Source organism: Microtus ochrogaster, chromosome 4 (assembly GCF_000317375.1).
Source record: "Microtus ochrogaster isolate Prairie Vole_2 chromosome 4, MicOch1.0, whole genome shotgun sequence".
Taxonomy (NCBI): Eukaryota; Metazoa; Chordata; class Mammalia; order Rodentia; family Cricetidae; genus Microtus; species Microtus ochrogaster.
The window spans coordinates 64307328-64321164 of NC_022011.1; the positions used below are offsets into that span (position 1 = coordinate 64307328).

A 13837-nucleotide genomic window follows, 5' to 3' on the forward strand; every position below is an offset into this window, starting at 1 on the left:
GCAAGGCTGCTCATGTCTTCAGCCAATAGGCGTGTGTCAACGATGCAACATTTCCGCTCCACATCAGTGGCGGAGCGAGTCTTTTGGTTCTGAGTTAACCCGTACAGGAAACAATTGTGCTTCTGAAGATGAAAGCCTGGCAGAGGTCCTGGGAGCCAGCCAAACCCACTAAAGTCTCTGACAGGAAGTGGTGGATGAGTTTTTAAAAAAATCAAAAGAATAGAGATGTAATCTTGAGGTTTGTTAACTAATCTTTTGAGAAGAATATTTGAAATATATGTAAGTATATAAAACCTTGGGCATTTTAGCATCAAGGAATAAAGAATTTATTCCAGTGCAATTGTTACTTACCCAGTTGAAAAGCAAAAATGAATGTCTCAATAATACAGTTAGTTACCTTTAACGTGATATCTTTAAACAAGATGTGGCTTCAATGTGTAGTTAGATAGATGCTGCACATGACTTTTAAGCGCTGCTCTCTTACATTTCTAGATCAAACTTAAAACAACATTTCCCTTGGTAAATTTCATGAAATAGAAAGTGCAAATTTCTATGCCATCACTTGAAAACTGTTATTTCTGAGATTTGGTCTCAATAATTTAAAGCACAAAATAATTTGTGTTTATGATCTCATTTTTTTCTTCATGTTTGTCATTAAGACAAACTGTGGCAATAAACCCCTCCCTTGCTTTCTGAAAATAATCTGATTGTTGTTTTCTGTTGTGAAAATATTTTATATATTTTTGTATAGTATAATTTATATAAATTTACATTTAATATGCTTTAGCAATAAGATGCAATATATTTTATATTTTTAATAATTTCTTTTCTTCTTTTAAAAAAGAAAACAAACTATCTCCTTTCATTTTACATACCAATCTCCGTAAAAATATGATATGCTTCATGAATTGGCATGTCATCCTTACACAAGGGGCCATGCTAATCTCTGTATCATTTCAATTTTAGCATATGCGCTTGCTTTGGCAGCATTTTACATTATATGCAAATACTTATTTACCACGTCAGTGGTTTTGAAAGGCACAATTCAATGGTTCACGAGCATTGCACAACCCTGAGCCTTGCCTGCTTCTGAAACTTTCACATCATCTCAGGCAGAGACTAGGCACCGAGACACTTAAGTCTCCATCCCCTGGCAGTTTATGAATTTTACCACTCTAGGTACATTATATAAATAAAACCAAATGGTACTTGTGTTTTTACATCAATGTCAGTTAGTCTGGTTGTTTCAAGAGTCACCATTTTGTAGTGCTATCAGAATATACTGTTATCGTGTCAACAATTTAAATGAACCACATAATCAAATATCAACTACACAAATCTAAAATTAATATGGAAAGAATTATTTATGTAGTAGTATGATTTCAGGTGTGAATAATGATCTGGGCTTTCTATGGAAGGCTTAGTGCAACCACCACAACAAATGAAGACCACACACACACACACACACACACCACACACACACACATTTTCCAGTGCTATGAATCAAACCCTGTACATTCTCAGCATGTGATCTACTACTGAGCTGCATCCTCAGCTTTGGTGCTTTCATTAGACCAGGTCTTCATGTGTAGTCTAGTCAGACCTCTGTCTTAAGGTTCCCCCGTCTTGAGATTCTCCCAGACTCCTGGAATTACAGGTATGTGCCACAAAATTCCATTCCACATTTTTCAAGCCCTTGGTTCCTGCTTGGCTCTGTGCTCCCTGGCCCACTCTGCAATGAACAGTGTCTGCTACAGTCCTCCACCACAGTGACCGCAGCTCTTCCTCCGTGCCTTCTGCACCATGCTTGAAACTGAAACAAAATTACCCTCTGGTTCTTTGAGTTACTCCTGTCCTGCATCTTATTATGAAAACATCCGATGTGTCTTCCACAGTCTCTCATTTAATTTGTGTTTTTTTACTTTTGTAAACATCCTTTTATGCATGCATGATTTTTCCCCCCAAGAGACAGGGTTTCTCTTTAGTCCTGACCGTCCTGGATCTCACTCTGAAGACCAGGTTGCCCTCAAACTCAGAAATCTGTCTCTCTGTCTCCCAATTGCTGAGATCAAAGGCATGTACTCCACCCTACCTGGCTCAATGCATGAAAAATTTAAGTTTGGCTTAAAGCCATTGCCTTTTCTTACAGTTGCGCCTTGAATGTCGCATCTGAGGAATTTTGCCAAAGTCCATGCCGTCGGAACGCTTCCCCATGCTCATGAGACATTTCTGTCTTACACCGCACGTTTATGTCTCTGCTCCTTTCGGCTGACTTTTGTACGTGGTGCACAGCAGAGGTATATCTTCTTTATCTTCATGTGAGCAGCCAGCTTCCCCAGAACCAGGGGTATCATGGCCAAAGCCTGGAAAGTCCCTGTTAAAATAGTCACGTTGTTTAGCGCAACTTTCAGAAGCAGTGCACTCCCTGTAAGATGCCTGTCCACACTGACTCACCTTGACACTTGTCAGCCTCAGCCGCTGGCTCACACCTGGATGGCTGCTCTTTGCCCTTACTGCGCTATGTCAGCGGGTGCCATATTGCTTTTCTTTCCCTTTAAGAGGTGGTTTTATTCTCATCGGTTTGTAGCCAGTTTTGAAATCAGGAAACTAAGTCTTCCAATATAGTCCTCGCTCCAAGACTCTTTTGTATCCTGGTCCTTCCCTGTGAAATAAGAATTTTAGGACAGCTTTTTAAATGTCTGTGGAGGACACCCTCCAACCATTGATGGGAAGTGCTGAATCAGGATTTGCTGAATCTGAAGGTTACTTTTGATAATACTCCTGTTTGAACAGTATTGCCTTCAATATTTGATCACGAATGCATTTTTATTTACTCTTGTCTCTTTAAATGCCTCTCATTTTCTTCTATTTTTCCAGTGTACTAGTCTCTTACCTCCTCATTTAAACTGATTTCTATACCTGGCTAATATTCTTTCTAATGCTGTCAAAAATGAGATCATTTAATTTTCAGATTGTTCACGCTTAGTAAGTAGAAATTTAACTGCTTTTATGTATTGATTTTGTTGCCTGAAATTTTCCAGACCTATTTATTAGCTATGATAGGAGTGTGTGTTTGAGAGAGACAGGGAGTGTGTGTGTGTGTGTGTGTGTGTGTGTGTGTGTGTGTGTGTGTGTGAATGTGTGTGTGTGTCCCATTTCCTTACCTACATGGTGAGCAATTCTTTTTATACACTAGTGTATTAAATAATTTATGGGACAGAGTCGCTACCATAACTGTGATCATAGAATAAATGTCAAGCATTAAATATGCTTCAAGGTGCACATTAAAGCCTTCTTTAATTTGATTTCCCTGAGCCTAATGCCAAGAATTCCAATGGTTTTTATCACCAGAGGAAACAAGATGGCCTATTATCTTTATTAGCTCCCCCAGAAATGAAGTGAGATAAAAAAAAAAAAAAGGAGTTTGGGTTTTTATCTACTGAATTCTTAGAGACTCAACCAGAGAGTTCATGATAAGAGCACATTGTCCTGTTCGAACAACCAAGTCATTTCCCTAAACCAAGATATGGAGCTGATAAGGAGCCAGGCCTGCATCTAAAGTTGAGACATCCTGTGCCTCTCAATTGTTTTCCATTCTGTCATTCGTTTATTCACCAAAAATTTATGGAGGGTAGGTTCCTGGTACCAGCTGGGGTACCAGGAAGACATATTCATCAAAGAGCTACAGATGTCAATCCAAGATCAATGATGTGATAGGCTAAGGAGGGTACAGTGAGCATCTGATTCAGCAAAGAGACATTGTCACATGTTTAGGAAGAGTTTTCTTTCCATGATGCCAAAGATATGAGGAGAGAAATGTAGTCAAGATACTTGTAGTAAACTTGTAGCAATTATCATATATCATATCACGCTCTGAGAAGAAAAAGTCGAATCTCAAAATCTCAGATGTACCTAGCAATGATACAAGCAAATGAGTCAGGATCTGACCCCGTGACTCTGTGATTTGTACAAGCCAGTGTGCATGTACCAGGGGTCTATGAGTCCCTTTCTTACTTCGGGGAGTTCTGTAGATGCACCTGTTTTCCCAATTAGACGGTGTTATAGTACAGAATTCAGACGGAATTGCACATCACGTAACAGAGAACTAGGTAACGTTACTCTGCAAACTGACTAAGGGAGGAATGTGTATTGGATAGATAATGATAATATATTTGGTGTTGTTCACTTTTCAGAAGTATACTTTTAGACCGAAGTGATTTGGGAGAACTTCTGTTGAAAGTGTGGTGTTTCTTTCCTCCCCTCACCCAAAAAGAGAAGTACTTATTTCAAATTTGTTCTGTGAAATCCAGGCTGGATAGATATTTTTTCTATTCTTCAAAAATGGCCTTTGTGGCCCATAGGTGTTTGATGATTCCCTCTTTTCTTTGCTGGGGAAAATAAAAGCCAAAATTATGGCCTATTTTAAAACAGCCACCACTCTGAGTGATGAACTTTGGATCCATTTATTTTCTTCACGTATCTATTCCATTATCTTGTTTGGTACTGTCTCATGAATTATCTTCCATATTTCTTGGCATATGGCAATATATAAGTGAATACATATTCTCTTCAAAGACCTCATGAGAGAATTTAGATTTGTTTTTTAGTATCGAAATTCCATAAATTAGATTCAGTATAGTTTTAGAACTGAAATTCCATAAATCTGATTCCTTTATGATCCTAATTTCAATGTTAACCTTGTTGTCTAGAAAAACTAAGGCAAGTCATTCAGAAGAAAATAAGACAGCGAAGGAGAGAAGTGATGCATGGGGCCAGAGCTTCAGACACAGTTAAACCGCTGTGTCTGGGGGATGCTGAGGGCTGCGATACTGAAGGTGAGGAAGGGGGTTTATAACATCAGCGTGGGGATATAGCCCATAAGACCTCTGTCCCCAGAGCAAATGGTTCTGTCATTCACGTCCTGATTCACTGCCAAGTGCCAAAATTGACTGGGTGAATAAAGGCAATAAAAATTGAGCTATATGTGTGTTGTGACTGGCGAGTGAGAAAAATGAAATGAGAAAAGAGGCAAAGTTGGCATCATGGGCAAGGGTGGGAGACAGAGAGGACAGCATGACACATGTCACACTGGGGTCACAGGGGACTTTGTTTTCTTCGCGTTTTCCGAAGAGAAGGATGGAGTCTACAACTCAGGTCCCCAGCAGAGGAGCACAGAGCAGCTGTGTACTAGTTTTGCACATCCTGAAAGTTCCCTTGTGTCTCTGTTCTTGCACATAGAGTAATGTGTTAAGAGTCCCAATCTGATCCTCTCCAAAGTCCCCAGGCGCCAGTCTCTTACTTTAGAATGCTTTAGACTTTAGTCTAAACCAACTACAAAAACCACTTAGATAAGAAACCTGGAGTCAGGGAGAGCTGCCACAGAGATGCTAGATTTTATAAAGTGGGCTCTGCACAGCGAGACAGGTTGAGATGACGGTGTTCTCCAAAGGCATTCTTTCTGATTGCCCAGAGTAGCAGACAGTCCCAGTTTGAAAAAACACTTGAATATTGGGAAAATATTCCTCTGGACTAATTTCCCTGTCTAATTTTGTACCTAGATATAGACATCTGAAACAAAGAAAAAGTCAGGGAACCGAGGAAATGACTCCAAAGTTAAAAACATTTACTGAATTCCAGAGGACTGTCCCCAGCACTCACATCAGGTGGTTCACAATGGCCTGCAGCTCCCAGCTCACATTTCTAAACCCATGCACAGACAACACCACACACTCATGCACATACATGTGCATACATACACACGTATGCACACATGCATTCTCACACACATGCATGCGTGCGCGCACACACACATATACATTCACATGCACACACATCAAACACCTAAACATGAAATAAACGTTTTAAAAGTCAGGATTGTCTTTAGTGACTCTTACCTTACTATATGTGCAAGCAATCAACCTTGTCTCCTGGAAGATTCAGCTTGCTTCTTCACCAAGATCAGATAGAGCCGTTCCTAAAGAAAGAGGGTTAGTTACCAGTTTCTACCAAACTAAGTTACTCATAAGGCAAAAGGAGGTAAACAGGAAAGGTAGGCAAATCCACTTCTACATCATTCGTCCCTCACTAAGCTGTCTGTCATGCTGTGAGCATGAGAGAGATGGTAAGGACAGAGCCCAGGGACACAGTCCTTCCAACTCAAGCCTGCGTGAGAGCTCCATCGAGACACACTGTGCTGTACTAGGTGATGTCAGTGAGGACCTAAATCCCTTGTAAGTTGCAATGCAAATTAACTGATACTTTTAAAAGATGTGTCATGTTTTGCCTGTCCACTTTATTCTTTTACTTTGGTCACCACAAGGAGATAAGACCAGAAATCCCTGGAATTCCTATCTATTTCTATAGAAAGGGATACCAAACACCCAATAGGACTCTATGCTGTAATGTAATCCAATGGTTCTTATTTATGCAGTGCACACTAAATTGCCCAAGCATGCTTTACATGAAGAATGCTTTCACCTTTGAGGGAACAGGGTATTTTCTCACTTATGATACAAATATATATTGATTAAACATAACACATGGATGCTGGCTTAGGTTCTGGCTATAACATCTACCCTCATTTATTTTACTATTCCTTGGTTTGTTTGGTTTTTTTTTTAACAGCACACATGACAAATTTTGGAAAATTTCACAAAGGAGTTCAGATTTAGGGATTAGGCTTCTTAAGAATTTAAATTATTTTTATTGTGAAAACATTTTGAATCTAAAAAGATTTTAAAAGGATTTGTCAAAAGGGATCTCTAAATTGTGTGGCCTCGGCAGTGCCCAAGACTGAGAAGTGTAATTAGGGAGGGTTATTCATAGTAACAGAAGCAGTGACGTTGGCCGAAAAGAACAATGCCCTCAGACAGTGAGAGAGAAGCAGACAGGGTCAGAAAGGATAGGCAAGCTAGCCAGAAGAGAACTCACTGCTGTGTAATTATCTGTTACTCAAGCATGTGCTCCTTGTGGTTTCGGGTAGACTTGTTTGGGGCATGTTTGTCTGCAGGGGTGGATGAGATCGGGGGTGGGGAAGGGAAGACAAGGAAAGATTAATCCACACTGTGAAGTCTTCCACCTCTAAACATTTCCAGTTGTCTCCTAGAGTGTCTTGTTGGCAGCTACAAGAACTACACACATTTGTGAAGGGGGAAGAAAACAAACAAATGAAACACGTCCTCATGCTGTTTTCCCATGAGAACAATGGGGGGGGGGTGTGTTTCTAGTCCCGGACATGGTGCAGTCACCTGAGGGCTAGAAGGGACCATACTTTGAAAGGCTTCACGAACCTCAGCTCTGGACAGGTAACGTTTAGAGTCCACCACTTCCCTCGATGTCCTTCCTGATTCTTAGGCATTCCCATTGGCAAGTTTTTCTTTAAGGCCAGTTGTATTTCAACTGCATCCTTCTGTGAGCCGCTATTAGTAATTCACTAAGGAAAGATATTGACCAGACTCCCTCCCAGTGGAATAGACAGTGGGTCAGTCAACCCAAGTTCCATGAGCCTCCTTGGACAGCAAGTATCCTTACTTCATTTTCTTACCCCGAATTTCCACGAACCACAGGAGGTCAAAAATGTAGCTACTTGTCACACATAGAATATCTCCATGCCCCCTAGCTGTCCCACAATGAGGTCTACGCTTGACTCTTGCAGTCTCCCCTTATGTAAGAGACCTGACTCTGGCATCAAATTAATGTTGAAATTTGAGCCTAGCAGCTTGAGTTTGCCACATAGATCTGGCCAAGCACAAGAAAACCACATAGTGCTAACAGCAGAAGAAACAGCAGATGCGCATATCAGAGACAAGGAGACAATGAGACAGGGCCTTGCTTCGTCTCTCTATTAAGCCAAGGAATGTAGAGCATACATTAAAACTTTATTATTTTATTTGAGAGGGGGAAGAAATCTACACGATGGCTATCATACATAGCATGTAAAGAATTCCATTCTATAGAATAATGGTCTATAACTTCAGGACACCAATTATGATCCACTTGGAAGCTCTGTTAAGAAGGACTAGTGAGCCATGAGTCATGTGCCTCATGAGCTTGAAGAGTTTCAAGAAACGTGTGTAGCTGGAGCAGAGACTACAGTGAGGAGCATGGGAAGAAGACTGTGTTATGAGGAGAGCCTGTGCTGAGGAGAGGAGGTGGGGAGGGCTGCTGGGCCTTATGGTCCCTGCATGTGTTTCATCGCCATTGTGTGATGAAGACACAATTTCAGGTCAGCTTCTGTCGTTGTACTGAGATGGGTAGTGGGGGGCATTGCATCCATTCCTTCTCCAGTTACACCCACCATTCTCCACAAAACAGCAATAAAATAAATTGTTACAATTGTACATTTTTATGCCCAGTTTTATGAGAAACAACCTTGCTGATAATGCCAGTATAATTTAATTGCAAAAAAAAGTGTATGCATAAGTTGTCTACCAAAAAGAATTTCTCGGCATCTGTATTTGACAGTAGTATTTAGAGGAACGGAAGCCATAGATGTGGACCTTATAAAGGGAGAGCAAGTGGCTGGGTAGCCCAACAATAGCCATCTGGTCTGCATCTACAGAGAGTTCAGTAGCCTCTCAGTCCCCAGAGCCGGATGCCTCAGTGGTCCCACGCTGCTGCTGAAGGTCTGGGACTCCCTGAGAGCAGCTGGTCTTCCGAGTCTCACATCAGAAAGAGTGACTGCGAGATACTTTCAGGACAAAGTTCTGGCAACAGGCACAGGACTGTGCTCAAGCCGGTTTGGAAGCGCTAAATTGCCGCCGGCTTCCAGGGCAAGGTATTCCCTTCGGCCCCCATTTACTCCTCCCTGGAAAAGCTCTAATAGACATGTTCAGAGGTGCGTCTCTTAGGTTGACGCCTCATCCCATCAAGTACGCAATTAAGACTTTCCATTACAGCATCTAATTGTGGAAAGCACTTTAGTCGGTTGAGAAAAAAAAAAAAAGGGGGTGTCAGGGGTCCATTGTCTGGAAACTCATCCTTTAGAGTTTCGTCTGTCATCGTTTCTCCACCTTCCCCACAGCCTGTTCTGTCGAATTATGGAAGTGCAGCCATGCCAGGAGGCTCTAAGAAAGGTGTCTCAAGATTGCCAGCTGAAAGGGACTTTCCTCTCACCTCTCTAGGGTTTCAGAGAAAGGACCAAAGTAGCCAGACTATGAGAGAAATAACGCCAGATTTATTTATTTTTCTTGGATTTTGGGACTCTCCTTTGCCATCTGTTTCCAGACCTATGGAGCTGGAAAAATGACTTGACAAATCTGAATGCCTCTTTAAGAACAGATGTGGGTATTTTTTTAATTTTTTTTTTTTTTTTTTGGTGTCAAGTTTCTTGAGTTCTTGGTATATTTTGAAGATCAGGACTCTGTCTGATATGCAGTTGGTGAAGATCTTTTCCCCGTCTGTAGTCTGTGTTTTGTCTCATTGACTATGTCCTTCGCCTTAGAGAAGCTTTTTAGTCTCAGGAGGCCCCATTTATCAGATGTTGCTCTCAGTGTCTGTGCTACTCGGGTTATATTTAGGAAGTGGTCTCTTGTGGCATTGCGTTCAAGTGTACTTCCCACTTTCTCTTCTAGGGAGGTTTAGTGTGGTTGGTTTTATGTTGAGGTCTTTGATCCATTTGGACTTGAGTTTTGTGCATGATGATAAATATGGATCTATTCACATTCTTCTACAGGTTGCTATCCAGTTATGCCCACACCGTTTGTTGAATATGCTTTCTTTTTTCCATTTTATATTTTCACCTTCTTTGTCAAAAATCAAGTGCTCATAGGACTGATATCCACATCTTTGATTCGATTCCATTGGTCCTCCTCTCTGTTTTTATGCAAATACCCGGCTGTTTTCATTACTGTAGCTCTATAGCAGAGTTTGAAGTCAGGGATGGTAATACCTCCGGAAGTTTCTTCATTGTATAGGATCGTTTTGGCTATCCTTGATTTTTTTGCTTTTCCATTTGAAGTTGAGTATTGTTCTTTGGCATCCATAGCCATCAGAGAAATGCAAGTCAAAACAACTCTGAGATTCCATCTGTCAGAATGGCCAAGATCAAAAACACTGATGATAGCTGATGCTTAGAGAATGTGAGGTAAGGGAAACACTCCTGCATTGCTGGTGGGAGTGCAAACTTGTACAGTCGCTTTGGAATCAGTATGGTGATTGCTCTAAAAATTAAGAAACAATCTACCTCAAAACCCAGCAATCCTACTTCAGGGTTTACACCCAAAGATGCCCAATCACACCATGTGCCCATGTGCTCAACTGTGTTCATAGCAGCATTAGTCATAGCAAGCAGAACCCAATTCATCCGGATGCTCCTCAACCAAAGAATGGATAAAGAAAATGCATTACATTTACACAATGGAGTACTACTTAGCATCAAAAAACAATGACATCTTGAAGTTTGTAGGCAGATGGATCTCCTCCTTTCTTCCCCTCTCCTCTGGTGTCACCCCGCCACTGGCTGACTGTGACTCCACCTACACGACTTTTATAATGAGTTGTGGCTCTGTGGGGCCCAAGCTTGTTAGAAGGGTCAGTCTCCTCCACCATAGAAGGCAGCATTCATGTTTCAATTAGATCTGACAATGGGCATGATTTGGAAGTCGTTATTGAGCTATCTACAATACCTTGAGCTTGCTTGCTTTTGCTTACTTAATACACTACACTTCTGTATGAAGAGTTGTATTCATGAATGCTATGTGGAAAGAAGGAAAATGCAGAAAGAGAAATTGTATGGCTGGGTATATGAAGAATGGTCAGAAAAGAGGGTAGACTGCATGCCTGCAGCTTGACTTTTTAACAGGTCACCCACTGACTGATGACGTAAAAAATAAAGGAAACTCCCCCACCAGTGATTTGTCAGACCTCCTGTTTCTACACTGTTCATGTGGAGGCCTGAAAAATTTGTGAAGGGTTTAAAATAATGATAGTAATGAAGTTACAGGTTAGAATAGTAGTATACAAATCCTACAGTTGTATAAGAATGCAGTGAAAGGCAAAAGTTCAGGAATGTGTTTACATACTGTGAGTCCCTTCGTGATGGATATCATAACAACGTCTAAGAATGAGTAATTCATACTCATAAAGAACAGAAATTTGTTTTTCCTAGTTCTTGGGGCTTAGAAATCTAGAATCAAGGTACCAATACCTGGTGAGACTCTCCTTACTGAATTTCACAAAGAAGAAGCCAGAAGGAAAACAGACAAATTTTGTGTTCTCCCATGTCAGTAAATCACCACCAGTGAACCCACTCCTGGAAGCCATTCTTGTACTATTTATTAATGTAACTACCTGAGCGGTTCAACCAAACCCCTCCCAAAAGACCCATAGCACAACAGCACCACGCCGCAATCAAATCTCCAGCATAAACTTTTGGGGACACCTCCAGACCGCCGCAGCTGATAAGCGCTAATATGACCTATGTACGGGACTGGGGTGGAGACGGAGTACTGAGGTGGTCCCGGTGCAGAGCAGATAGCCATGTGGGCACCAGCCTTTCCTACCCTTTCCCTTCTCCTTAGCGGATTTCTGGGTCTAATATGCTGCTGAGGAACCAGAGAGAGTACTTCAGATGCTGAGTGCTAGAGACAAGCAGATCAGGAATGGACAGTCCTGGACGCATCCTTCGTTTTACTAGTTCAAGTCATTCATTCGTTCATCAGCTTAAAAGCCTACTGCAGCAGGTTTTGGGATGTAGTGATGACTCAGCCACAGTCTCCAGCTGAGTGCTGGGAATCTCAAACTACCCTAGAGCATCTGCTATCTAGGAAGAAGAGAATGTAGCCTGTCCACAAACTGAGGAAGTTGTTACCAGAAGCTGACCAAGAAAGTCCAGCTCAGTTTTTTTTTTTTTTAATTTTAGACCATTTTAAAACATAATAAAGGTCATATTGGCTGATTGCTTTTGGCCTTGTTTTGAAAGACTGGGTTTAATTATGAATGATGAATAATAACTCACGATTATATAACAACAATGATGATGATGGTGATAAGTCTTAGAGAATAAGTGAATAGAGATTAGGACTGAATGAGTTGCATACTAGGAAGGCAAGAACACGGAAAGAAGTATACAGTAGTCAGGAAATACACACAGTGTCTTAAGAGGGGAAAGCTCTCACCGCAGAACCCTGATGGTGGCATGCAGCACCTCAGCCTACTGGTGGCGCTTACTTAAATCGCTCAGGTGACTTGTCAGTTCCGTGGGAGCCACTATGTTGTTTGAACTGACTCTGGTTTTCTGTTTCCTTCCCTATTCTCTGCGATTGTGTGAATATCCCGTGTAGAGAAGTAGCTCCCTCTCGGGTAACTCCTCAACACGTCAGATAGTCATTTATTGAGAACATTTCCTTGGGGAAAATAAAACTCAATGAGGCAGCGTCCTCCTCTAACCAGATTCCTCGAAATAAGGACCATGCAATCAGCATAATATGGTTAATGTATCTGACGACCCCATCACTACTCATCATACCCACCAACCATTCGGCACAAAGCAAAAGATTTCCAGCAGTCAAGGACAAATCTTTTTCTTTTCCGGTTTTTATTGCAATGCTGGTATCCACAGCGTCCAGTTAGGTTGGATTCCAGAATTATTGCTATGGAATTCCTTAGTTCTTGCACAGTTCCGGGAGCCCTGGGTTGTGGACGTCATGAATGTTAACCATTGGTGGGGCTGCTTGCGTCTTTGTATAATGTTCCCACCTCTCAAGAAGCAGGGACAAGATAGGGATGAAAGAAGGGAGGCCACAGGCTGACAGGTGTGAGAATACAGTGTAAACCAGAGGGAGGATTAGGGAGTATGAAGAGCTAGGGAGGCCAGGGGAGATGCAACCACATCCTGTGGCTCACACAACTCTGTGGCTATGGCCTTCTTTTTTCGCATGTCCCAATACCACACCACACTCACGGATTGGAAGAGCATTGGAACTGTAGTGTTCTCCACTGCTTGCTTGACTTCTATTCTTGGGTCTTCCAAATGGCCCTATAGACGACCAGTCACTACACCCAAACACTGATGAGATGGTTCTTCACTTACCGCATATACTTGTGTTGGAGCATGGGTGAATGGTGTGAGATTGCTCAGAATTATATTTTAGAATGTCACAAAATATATATTTCAACACTAAATAATAAAGCCTCTACTTTCAAGTAAAGGATGTCTATAATTAATTCATATTGTATAAATGCCTTAGAAATAATTTCAATTTTGTAATAGGATCCTATGGATTCATGCCAATTTTAATTTTTATTCAGCAATTTAAGATTCTACAGGAGAAAGTTCGAGGTACAAAGCCAATATATTATATTACCGATGGCTCTTTGGGGGTGTGTTCAGGCTTAACTGAGGAGGACTGTCTCCTAGTGACTCTCGAACAAGCTACTAAAATTTTGGGCATTGTGCAGAGGATGCAGTGATGACTGGCAATAGGTCATTGCTCTTCTGTCGTTAAATGAGGCTTGCCATTAGGGTGCACTAAGAATTTATCCTGCACACTGAATTACAGCATGGTGAATATGGCTTAGCAGGTGAGCTGGCTACTCACAGAAGTGTTTATTACCATCAGCCCGGCACCCATGAGTCAGTTCATGCCAGTGTGGATCAGCCCATCTTGGTGTGATCTACCTGCCTGTCCGCCCTGACTACATTTCATTATGAATTCTCCCTGACTCTCCATCAGAGAGTGAGTTTTAATTGCACTAGATGCTCAACTCAGCAAAGTTCTGAGCATACCAGGAGGGACTCAAGAAACATGTAGTGAACGGATGGAAAAATGACCAAAATAAAAACCGTGTGGTTTGAACCATTGTGGATGGCAAAATAACCTACCCAGAAGAAGATAAA

General features: G+C 41.5%; 1 non-coding gene across 1 annotated transcript; it reads right to left on the reverse strand.

Annotated features, from left to right (window-relative positions):
- Positions 1-885: 885 nt before the first annotated feature.
- On the reverse strand, positions 886-990 carry LOC113456025. The gene has a single exon (XR_003376914.1). It is a non-coding gene; the product is annotated as a U6 spliceosomal RNA (small nuclear RNA).
- Between the last annotated feature and the right edge of the window lie 12847 nt (positions 991-13837).